The 11,334-nt window shown below is 38.3% G+C and overlaps 1 pseudogene; it reads right to left on the bottom strand.

Moving 5' to 3' along the window:
- Positions 1 to 561: 561 nt before the first annotated feature.
- LOC103693673 (phosphoenolpyruvate carboxykinase [GTP], mitochondrial pseudogene) lies at positions 562 to 2,538 on the bottom strand (annotated as a pseudogene).
- Positions 2,539 to 11,334: the final 8,796 nt, after the last annotated feature.

Here is an 11,334-nt window from a genome sequence, read left to right on the forward strand (position 1 = left end):
CAGGAAGCATTTCGTGACCAGTTTCCAATGTCTTAGCATTTTCCCACAAATTAGCTATGTCCTTGCATAAGTTCATCTCTTCTCATATTCCAAATTTAGGACTTCCAAAGATTTCTGTTCTTAGAATATTTTTTTCTTATTCTATGATGAATGTATTTCTGGATGCACACTAACCCCAGCAGCTTGTGTCTTGTTTCATCTGAAAGTAGCATTGATCGAGAAGAAAAGCTAATTTGGAAATAGGGCCCTGGCTGCCAAATGATATGTATTTAGATTTTAGCTTTCTAACTTACTTGATGCCCTACCTTGATAATTATATCTTAATTATATTCTGCTATAAAAGAGTAATTTTATGCAGAAATATTGATTTAACTTTCAAAGTCAGATTCTTTTTTTTTTCTTTTTAATAAAAATGTTCATCTTGTATCAGACAAGCATGGGAGAAGGTCTGTGGCTTGGCCTCCCAACACTCACACACTTTAATGTCAAATTGTTCATGTTTTCTGTGAGCCTGGGAGTCCTACCCAGTTGGGACTGCTGTGCTCTTGTTAGTCTAGAGCCTCAGGACACATTTTTTTGCTAACGTTCTTCCAGGGTCTCGAGCTCAGCCAATATCTCCTGGGGCAGATCCTGGTTGACTTGCTCTGTCAGGTGGCTCCTAATATCATGGACCTCCTGTTCCCAGAAGTCCTTGAGGATGGACAACAGCTGACTGGTGTTTATTGCTCTGAGGCCACTGAGATACAGGGCTCCATCCTGTGGTGCTAGCCCAATCAGAGTCTCTTGGGCACATGTCTTCTAATCTTCAGTATAACCAGTCTAGCACACGAGCATTCTCCAAAAAATCTGGCCAAAGAAAGCGGCCTGCTTCATCTCTCCGGAACCAGTTGACGTGGAACATACGAGGCAATGGGCACTCATTCGTCCCTCCATACTCAACCCATATTCCAGGTAGTGTCCAAAAAGGTAGGCCCCAAAAAGGGCCTCATGGCAAACGGTTCAATGCGTAATGATCTTTCTTTTGTTTGCAGCAGCTACGGTGGACTTGGAGCTCATAGAGCTACCTACAAACATCCCATGATTCCAGTTGAAGGCTTGATACATCAGTGTTACCCCTTTGGGTCTGCGGACTCCAAAGATGATGGCACCAATAAGAACACCTCCTGGAGCTTCCCAAGCTGGGTCCATGATGGGTCACTGGCAAGCCAGGACACAAAACCAAGAATTTGAAGGTGCACAGGGTTCTTTGTCCCTGTTTCCAGGGCTTCCGCTGCCAGGAGGTTATGGTAACACTGAGTGGAAGAAGCTGGTCAATGCCTTCCCAATACACACTGCCATCACTGGTCTCAGCCACATTGGTGAAGAGAGCGTTACTCTGGATTGTGGCCATGGCATTGAGATTGGTGGTAGCAGAGGTAACAGGGGCCATCCTGAAGAGAGCATTATCAGGGTTGATGACCCGGAGTTCACCTTCACTGTCAAAGCTCATCCAGGCAATGTCATCTCCTACACACTCCACTTTCCAGCCTGGCATTGCATCATGGACAGGCACTGCGGAAAGCAGCTGCCACATAGAGCTTTTTCTCTGTAGTGTTGGTGATGCTCAAAATCAGTTTGTGCTCTGCCAGCTAGCACTCATCCCTGGCCGGGCAAGAGGCAAAGCGCAGGGCAAGCAGTTTTGCCTAGCAAAGAGTGACCACCTTAGGCACTGCCTAAAGAGACGATCTATTTCTGGTCTGGCATGTGGCCAATCAGGGTTTGTTTTTTTTTTGTGGATTGCATGGCCACTGGCCCACAGGATCCCCATGTCTATTCAGCGGTTGGTCCCCTGAATGTAGACACCTGGTGAAGACATCATCTCCCAGGGCCTGAAGTACACCTGTCCCCAGGAGGATCATAGTATGCATGCTTGCCCCAACATGGGCCAAGAGTCAGTGATCTGCACTCCAATGCAGGATGGTGGGGAGCGAGCCCACAAGACCCATGCTGAATGGAAGCGCATACATTGTGCAGCCCTGCATGCATCCTGGGAATCCCTGGTCCACAACTCTCTGGAACACATATGGGGACATCCAGTTGTCCAGTTGCCCACTGGCCCTACCAGGCAGAAGAGGCACTGTGTCCTGTTGCAAAGGAATAACAATCACCATCCTGCTTTCTACCTGTGCCACATCCTTAGGGTCTGTGTGCGCCAGCGAGCAGTACTTATACTTGGGGAACTTCTGAAAAAGACCCTGCTCTTCCAGCAGGGCCAATGTGGCAGTGTTCTTAACCTCAAGTCCCCTCACAAATGTGAATCCCCTCTGGTTGGCACAGATGATCACTGTGCTTCACAAAGTCTCGAACTCCAACCGGCAGCTGGCTCAGATCTTCACTAAGCACTCGCAGGATTTGGATGCTACAGCACTGTGACCAGCACCAGGACCTCAGTCTATTCTAGCTATACCGCAGGCCGGGGAGGAACATAGCAGCCATGGCACCTGGACTGACACTGTGGGATGGCCACAGGAATCAGTGCAGTCAGGGAGACAAGGAAGGCAGGGAAGGAAGAAGGGTGGCAAAGCCGAAGGGAGTTGAGGTTCCCATTTCAGAGTCTTATGAAATATATCTCATTGAGCAAGTCTTTCGAATTCTCATTTAAACATGGAAAGGTATTTAATGGTAAAGAGGCAATACGTTACATGTGGGAATTTAAATCAATTTCCCAACTAGGACAAATCTGAATGAAAGAGATCATGAGTCCTTAATGTCTTTTAAAACCGTTTCATTAAAAAGCAATGCATGACGAAGGTGGAAAGGCCTCTTAAAACACGTGTGTGTCAATCCACACAAGTTTGCAAAGAGTATTCAAACATCAACAACATAACCATTACAGATACACCAAATTTACCATACTAAAAAATATATTTGAATCATTATTGCATAACTAGTTCACCTTGTCCTTCTCCCTCAATACGCTTTCCTCCCAGCTTTCCTATGAATTCTAAAAAGAATTGCCCTTTGATGTCCCTTCCTTATTTCCTAGTGCCCATATATCATCAGGTTCCTATGATCTAATGCTTCAGCATGTTGTATATATATTTCCTTCCTGTCTAGTGAAAGTTCCACAGTGGATTCTGCCACACGTTTACATTAATAACATTTTACAATGTGCCATCCTCAGTCATGTCTTCCAAACAATACCTTCACAGAACAGCAAAGAGATTTTGCGTTTTAATGCAACATAGTTCTGTCACATTAACTTCTTCCTGTTTCTTGAAAGACAGCAAAAATCTCTCTACTCGACAAGTTCCACTTTTTGGAAAGCTGAAATCTGACCTTGTTAATGCAGTTTGCAATGTTTCAGTTAATCTGAATTGGCAAGCTTTATTCGTAGCATTTCTTAAACTTTTCAAAGAACACTGATGTTCCTATCTTTAAGACATCAAGTTTGTTCTTGTTTTATGTAGAGGACAACTCTCTTCATTCTTCCCTGACTTAAGATCTCCTCTTCTAAATTGCACACTAAAGGGAAAATGTTCCCACTTGGGAGGGAAAAAACTGTGTTCTGCCTCCTCTATCTTGGGCCTGTTATTTCTCAGCCCATATAGCCCGTATAACCTCTGTTCTTATTTATATACAATGAAAAATAGTGTCTTGATAGCATGTCTGGATGGAACACAGATTTAAAATATTACTGAGGCAAATTTAATAATTATTCTGATCTAAGAAAAGATTTAAGGAAGAACGATGCCCCAGTATATACCACAGGAACTTAAAAGGCAAGCTGTTCATTTAGTAAGTAGATGTTGAATTTAAAGGCATAAAAATAAACTGTGGTAGTCTATATTCTACATATTTCTTTGAATATCATAAAAATGTTCTGGCTAATGAAATAATCAATTGTGTTACAATAACGAATACAGTCTATCTCTAGGTGAAGATATGTTATTGTTTCTTCCCAATGAACAAATTCAGTTGGACAGGTCAAACACCCGTGGCCATAGGACTCATGAAGGCTCATTTTAAGCTATATTAAAGATATGGAAGAATAGTTAGCCCTTTAATGAGATAATTTATTTTTCCTTTCCATAATGCCTCCACCTCAATGAAATCAATCCCTCTTATGTGACACAGGGTTATCTTGGGTTTGCCCTCATATCTGAAGACCGACTCCTTTTTCTTTTGGATGCTAGTCAGAACCTGCTTTCTCTGATACTTTGGGCTTCCTAACTCTTTCTCTAAAACTATCTGGGTAGCATGGGCTGTGTGCTATCATTTGACTCAACTCTATGGGTACGTCATTCAAATAGCATTTTCTTCCCTGGTTTCTTCTTCATTCTTTTCCTCCAAGTAGTTGCAGGGATTTGTGCGTTGCCTAATGTCTTAGGGCTACTACTGCTGTGATGAAGCATCATGACCAAAAGCAACTCGGAGAGCAAAGGGTTTTTCTGGCTCACTATTTCATATAACTTTATCATCAGAAGAGATGAGGGCAGCGACTCAAGCAGATCTATACCCTGGTGGCAGGAGGCCATGCAGATACCATGAAGAAACTGTAGTTATTCCTTTGCTCTCCATGGCTTGCTTAGCCTGCTTTCTTATGGACTTCCAGGGAAGTCCAGGGATGGTGCCACCAAAAACTGTCCTGGTCCTCCCCCTTAAATCACTAATTTAACATGTCCTACATGTTGTGCCAACTTGATCTAATGGAGTCATGTTCTCAATTGAGGCTCTCCCCTCTCTGATGGCTCTCTAGTTTGTTTCAAGTTGACATGAAATTATCCAACACATCCATGAAGCTTTTTCTTTTCAACTCTAAAAACTCAAGCAGCTTTCTTATGACACCCTCTCTCTCTCTCTCTCTCTCTCTCTCTCTCTCTCATACTTCCAGATCTATGCTCACTTTTGGTTTCCTGTCCAACTTTCTGTCTTTCTCTTCCCAAGAAGGCCAGTTTCTACTCTCAAAATAACCCTAAAATATATGGTCTTCTACTAGAGAAAGATCTACTCCTCAGAGGCCATGAACTTAGAGAAAACACACAGTTCCTTTCCGAAAATCCAGGAATTGCCAATATCTCCCAGGGAAGGAGTAAAATTTCTCTAACTCCTTCTTCCATATTGGAATGTGGCCCATTTAAGACTTGCAAAGGATTTATGAACAATGTAGAGATGCTATGAGTTCATATTTATGCTTGCTTTATTGTATCCAGAAGACTCTCTGTTTCCTTGTAGTCATGCATCATCTCTGGCACATGGAAAATTTCATTCTTTATGTTCTTCTGTAGTGATACTTGATACTTTGGAGGAGGAGGTATGGTATGATATAGGTATTCCATTTATGGCTGAATATTCTATAGATTCTTATTGATGAACCTAAGCCGATTATAGATCTTTGTGATAATTATCATATAATGCAGAGATTAGTTTGACACAGGTTGAGAGGTGATATAATCAATGTAGATCCTGATAGGTCAATAGGAATTGCCTTACATGTATATTTAGCATAATAACAATAGTAACTTTTCCACTAGAGCCTATGACCTGAGGATAGAAAGAAAATCTAATCAAAAAGTCCTTGGTTACTTCTGATACTTCCTTGCAACTATGGCGTCAGTGGGCATGTCTTTACCAGATCAATTGTTATTATATTTCCCAGTGTTCACATTTGGGTTAGATTGATTATTTTCTCCACTGATCACATCTCCCCCACAACTATAAAAGGTTGCAAGTAGAGAAACAGTTTTGGAATAGTATCAGCTTGAGTTGTTCATGTTTTGTTACTCAAATGTGTAGTAGTTTAGATATAGAGTCTTACAGTTACATTTTAGAAAGTAAACAATAGCATTGTCAATGGCCTGTAATATTTTGATGTCTTTGGGACCTCAATAAACAATATTCTAAAAGAAGTAACCCATTCCTGGCACCCATTCTTGGGCTTATTTGTTACCCCATGCTCTCTAGTAGGGTCACTGTTACAAATTTTGATAAAATTTTACCTTCTTCTATCTTGTAGATTCTTGTATGATTATTGCTTGGCAAACCTAGATTTATATTCATTATTGAAACTGTTATTTCATTAGAAAAATAAATGACTTTTTCATCACTATTTCATGAGAATATTAGAATTCGATGACACATTATTTCATTTTATAAAAGTATTTGTTATCTTTGTATAATGCACATATATTATACATGTGTATATGCATGGTTATTAATGTATTTGTGCATTTTATGTAATATAATACAAATATTATGTCTCTTCTATTCATATTTAAATAGTTAATTCAAAATCTAATAAACAAAGCATAATGGTAAAAAGTGCAGCACAATTTTTTAAATGTTTATTTTGCACAGTAGTTTAGTTAGACAACCTAAATATACAAGTGTGTATTTAATATTTTTCATAAAAATCCACCTATATAAGGGAAAATAATTGAACTTAATGTTCTTTTGGTCTTACATTTTTTATTACTGTGAATATGTTGGAAATGAAGGTAGTTAATTTTTCCATGGGCTAGTGCAAATTAAAGAATGAAGCTTTTTTTAGAAAAGGTTAGAATCTAATATGATCTGTTCTCAAATTCTGACCTTTTTGAGTAGAGGTTCCCATTATTCTAAATCAGCAGGGAGAGTGCTAATTACTCATGTAGAGATGCTAAGGTAGCTCTGGGAGGTAGATGAAAAGGGGGAAAACCTTAACTAGAAAACATGTCCCCTACAGGGACTGCTTGTTAGCAGCTCTTCCCTTTGAAGACTTCAGATAGGTAGTTTTGAAGTCAGGAAAAATGTCCTATTATACTTTAAGTAGAAACAATAATTATTGGAATTTTTATGCTAAGAATTAGTTCATCAAGGATTGCTATAGAACTGCAAAGTTATTGATAATGCAGTGTGCAATGACTTGTGAAGGTTCCTACTAGAAAAGCGAAAAACACCATCAGAGTAGTTGAAGAGTACACATAAGATAAAATTCAAACTGATAATCAAGGGTGCATTTACTAAGCCTGTGCTGAGAAAGAACTGAGACATGGTAATAAAATGGACCATTGGTCGTCCCCAGAATAGATGACTAGCTGCAAGATCATCAATTCAGGAAACCAAGAAGTATTGTCAAGGTTCTAGTGGCTTCTTCCTACTTAGTGAAGACTTGTGAAGAACAAATTTTTATTGGATACTTTTTATATATACAAATGTTATCCCTTTTCCAGGTTTCCCCTCTGGAAACCCCCTCTCCTATGCTCCCACTCCCCCTGCTTCTGTGAGGGTGCTCCCCCAACCATGCACTCCCTTCCACCTCCCTGCTCTGGCATTCCCCTACACTGGTAAATCAAGCCTTCCCAGGACCAAGGGTTTCTCCTCCCATTAATGCCCCAAAAGGTCATCACCTGCTACATATGCAGCTGGAGACATTGGTTGTGCCACGTGTACTCTTTGGGTGGTTGTTTAGTCCCTGGGAGCTCTGGTTGGTTGGTATTGTTGTTCTTAAGGGGTCACAAGCACCTTCAGCTCATTCAATCCTTTAACTACTCCACTGGGAACCCCATGCTTAGTTCAGTGGTTGGCTGCAAACATCTGCCTCTGTATTTGTCAGACTCTGGCAAAGTCTCCCAGGAGACAGCTATATCAGGCTCCTATCAGCAAGCATTTCTTAGCATCAGCAATAGTGTCTAAGTTTGGTGTCTGTATATGGGATGGAATCTCAGGTGGGGCAGTCTCTGGATGACCTTTCCTTCAGTCTCTGCTCCACCTTTTGTCTCTGTATTTCCTCCCTTGAGTATTTTGTTCCCCCTTCTAAGAAGGACTAAGTCTAGACTTCAGTCTAAGAAGGACTGAAGCATCCACATTTTGGTCTTCCTTCTTCTTGAGCTTCATATGATCTATGAATTCTGTCTTAGGTATTGCAAGCTTTTGGGCTAATATCCATTTATCAGTGAGTGCATACCATGTGTGTTCTTTTGTGACTGGGTTACCTCACTCAGGATAATATTTTCTAGTTCCATACATTTGCATATGAATTTCATGAAGTCATTGTTTTTAATAGCAGAGTAATATTCCATTGTGTAAATGTGCCAAACTTCTGTATTCATTCCTCCCTTGAGGGACATCTGGGTCCTTTGTTATATGCTGGAGTATCTTTTGGGTCTATGCCTATGAGTGGTATATCTGGGTCTTCAGGTAGTTTTCTGAGGAACCACCAGACTGATTTCCAGTGTGTTTGTACAAGCTTACAATCCCACCAAAAACAGAGGAATGTTCCTCTTTCTACAATCCTCCCATTATAGATCTTGTATGGAATCTAAGTCATCTTTTTCAATTACATATACAATGTAATGATACATGGGAAAAAAAAACACTGATGTTCATTCATGTAAAAACCAGCACTTACCTCAAAGTTAGGAATAGAGTTTTTGTTTGTTTTTTTGTTTGTTTGTTTTTGTTTTTTTTTACTCTGTAGCTTACTATAGGTGACTAGATTCATATTATTCTAAATAGAAATTATCTTCCTGATAACAGTTACATTAGGTATTCAACTTAAAAAACAAAATAAAATCATGAATCAATGAACTGCTGAAATGCAAGGTGAGAATTTCCAATAGACAAGTTTTTGTGGGAGAGGGATTTTCAGGCACTGACAACACTCTTACCTTTAAAAATCATTTCTTTCTTTTTTATTTTTTTGGTGTCCCCATTTTTTTCTTTTATAGAATTTTTTTATTTACATTTTAAATGTTATTCCCTTTCCCAATTTCCCAGAGATAAGCCCCCTATCATTTATTTTATTGTATATATTATATATTGTATATATTATTTCTCTCTAATGCAATTACATAATTTCTCCCTCCCCTTTGTTCTCTCCAAACTATTCCATATACCATTACTTGTTCTCTTATGAATTTATGACCTTTTCCATATACATATATTGTAAAATATATAAATGCAATATGCTCAATCTGTGTAACCTTACTTGTATATATGTTTTCAGGAATGTCCACTTTGTATCAGCCAACCAATTCCTTATCTGTCTGTACTTCTTTGCATTTTTAAATTTTTTATGTTAATTTTTTCATACAATATATTTTCATCAAGTATTCCCCCAACTCCACCTAGACCCTCCTCCCCTGTTTAGCTATGTAATGTGTTCTCTCTCTCTCTCTCTCTCTCTCTCTCTCTCTTTTTCTCTCTCTCTCTTCCTACCTTCTCTCTCTTAAAACACAAGAAAATAGCTAGAAACAAATAAGCAAATATTAAAATGGAAACCAAGCAAATACTCAAGAATATTAATATAACCTGAAATGGCAAAAAGTTCTTTGTTAGAGTTGAGGCCCAGTGAACTTTCCTCTTTCCACATTAACATGTGTATTCAGCTAATGTTTAAGCAGGCATGTTCATGAGACATTATGGATTTAGTGTCTGACACTTCTGGAATACATGATTTCAAAGCAGATTTCCAGCTCTTCTGGCTTTAAAAATCCTTCTGCAATCTCTTTTAGAGTGATTCGTGAGCTTTAAGTGCAGAAGTTATATTGTAGATAGATATACCCCTTGGGGGCCAAATCCACGAACCTGTATTCCGATTGGTTATGATTTTCTCCAGTTATATTGATGAATACATTTTATGTCTCACTGACAAAAAACTAACCAGCATAACAGACAAAAATAAAATATTATTGTTTTTGCTTGTACTTTTCACTAGGGGACAAACTATGACATTTTATTTAATGTTAATATATTTAAAATAAAAATAATTTAATAGCTACCCATAAAAATCTATGTATGTAATATTATGTAATTGTGCACTGATATCATACTAAACATTGGTTAAGCTGTCAAATGAATAAATAATGAATGAAATATGAGAGTTGAGAGATTAAATATAAGAAACTGGGGCGATACTCTATGTCATTGTAGTTGTAGTTGTTTTTATTAGCGTGTTTACTGGCTTATATAATCAGGGACTTATGTAACCCCATTAATATATAGAAAGTTGGAGAGAAATAAAGTACCAAATGGATAGAGATGGAAAGGAACAGAGGGATTTTATTTTTGAAAATATTTATCTTATTCTCAACTACCTATTACCAAACATTGAACATAAAACATTAAATAAATGGATAGATGATTTAACATTGTTTCCAAAGCCCAAATGGGAAACAGTTGAGATAGAGCAAAGCAGTGCAAATGTTACTCTGTCTTGTATTCTGGCTGAAGCCATTGTAAGTTTAACTAAAATTTGATCATTTTTTTGTGCAATAATTTTATTTTTACTCACATTCTGCCAGACCACAATCACAGCCAAGACACCAAGACACCTCTCTTACCAGTCCCACTGTTACAAATGCCTCCCTCCATTACACTCTCCCCTTCTTCTCAAAGAATGGGGAGCACCACTCGGGTACCTCACAACCCTGTGACATCTAGTCCCAGCAGGACTAGGCACATCCTCTCCCACTGAGCTATCTGTGGAAAATTGCCAAACTTTTACTTTAGGAACCAGAGATTATGATACACAACCTAACTTACCTTAGCTTCTCTTAAACTATTTGCTTATGCAGCACCACCCCCCCCACACTTAACTGCTCATCTTTAGCTTCTGTTAAGCTCCTTGCTTTTGCAAAATTTCATCCTAAAGCTACAAAGCAAGATAACAGGATGCACTCCTTTAGCATTTTACCCTAAATAATCAGAGCGACATTTGGATCCAGAGTTTCTGAGAGTAGCCCCATCTGGCTAGAATAAAGGCTTTCAAGTGGCTATAGATTGTGTCTGAGTGGTGCTCTATGTTTGTACCAATAACAGTATTGTTAACCAAAATATATCATTTTATATGTTTTCCAGGCTAAAGATATAATATTGTAAGTATTACTGATGGGTGAAATGGTTATGATAGAAAAAAATGTACTTTTGTGTGTGTGTGTGTGTGTGTGTATGTATGTATGTGTGTGTGTGTGTAAAATTTATTTATTTATTTATTTATTTATTTATTTATTCATAAACATCCAAAGCCAAAAGAAAATTTCCTTTTATTATGTCTATTTAAATGTTGTTAATGCTTTCGACACAGCGTAAATATATTAAAATTGTTAGATGCCATAAATATTATGAGTCTTTATATTGATATCTGATTAAAGAAGGACCTTCAAAGAGCATCATTATTATTTAATACATATATAGTACTTTTAAAGGAACTATAATGAAGTTTTGGCTCTCATGACAAGATTGGTTAGTAAATTTCTCAATACAATAATTCTACACATCCTCCCTTTACCGTAGTTTCGATATTTTTTCTTGTATAAAAATCTCTTCCTTGTAAAGTTATATTATTCATGCATCCTAATTACTCTATTTTATACT

This window comes from Rattus norvegicus, chromosome 13, assembly GCF_021556685.1.
Source record: "Rattus norvegicus strain SHRSP/BbbUtx chromosome 13, alternate assembly SHRSP_T2T, whole genome shotgun sequence".
In the NCBI taxonomy this organism is placed as follows: domain Eukaryota; kingdom Metazoa; phylum Chordata; class Mammalia; order Rodentia; family Muridae; genus Rattus; species Rattus norvegicus.